The sequence below is a fragment of the Tarenaya hassleriana genome, unplaced genomic scaffold (genome assembly GCF_000463585.1).
Source record: "Tarenaya hassleriana unplaced genomic scaffold, ASM46358v1 Cleome262, whole genome shotgun sequence".
Lineage (NCBI taxonomy): Eukaryota > Viridiplantae > Streptophyta > Magnoliopsida > Brassicales > Cleomaceae > Tarenaya > Tarenaya hassleriana.
Genome location: NW_010965883.1, coordinates 44,995 through 45,804, shown reverse-complemented (window position 1 = coordinate 45,804; position 810 = coordinate 44,995). Strand labels below are relative to the sequence as shown.

At 34.9% G+C, this 810-nt stretch overlaps 1 long non-coding RNA gene across 1 annotated transcript; it reads left to right on the top strand.

Annotated features, from left to right (window-relative positions):
* The first annotated feature begins 250 nt into the window (after positions 1 to 250).
* On the top strand, positions 251 to 717 carry LOC104817102. The gene is made up of 3 exons (XR_772453.2): positions 251 to 397; positions 483 to 612; positions 680 to 717. It is a non-coding gene; the product is annotated as an uncharacterized LOC104817102 (long non-coding RNA).
* The last annotated feature ends 93 nt before the right edge of the window (positions 718 to 810 follow it).

Below are 810 nucleotides of genomic sequence, written 5' to 3'. Positions count from 1 at the left end.
CGCCCATTCTTCCTCATCATTCAACAAGTCTCAAAGAAAAAAAAACGAAAAAAAAAACGAGCAAAAAAAAAAAAAACTCAACAAAAAAAAAAAAACAAAATGGTAATTGATTTTCAATTCTTTTTCAATTCTTTAATATTTATGTTTTGTATTAATAACTAACTATTGTTTTTTTACAGTTTCGTAGGCGATTTTCTGGTTCCGGAGGATTGTTAGCGGGTTTTTCTGGAGCACCGCCACCCCCGCCACCACCACCTTCTCGTCTTCCGGAACCGGTGGACGCTCCTCCACTTTTCCCAGAGTGTGATATAACTCTGGAGGAGGTAGAGGAAATTTTAAATTCCTTCGACACTCGCGAGGTGCCGCTAATCGATCCCGAACTAGACGGGGCGTTATGGTAATTAATTTATAAATTAAATTATTTCAATATTTATTTTAAATTATATTATTAGTTAATATTAATAAATTGTTATTATAATTAGGTTCGGGGTTAACGATAAAGATTTGAGGAAAAAATTTACAGCAATAATAACGTCAAATTTTCCTCAACTCTACTACTGTTGGACGGTGGTACCGGACAACATCAAACGTTCTTGGTGGCATTCGTTCATCGTAAGTTATATTTTTAAAATTTTATTTAAATAAAATAAATAATCACTAACTCTAATTTCTTTTAAAGCAATCTTTTCGGTGGAAAAAAAAGCACACCGATAAAGTTTACAAAGAGTTCAACCAGCTGGGTATGCAGCGGTTGAAACAAATGATGAACAATGCCAAACGCCGTCATCAGCTGCATGGACTGCCACCGGA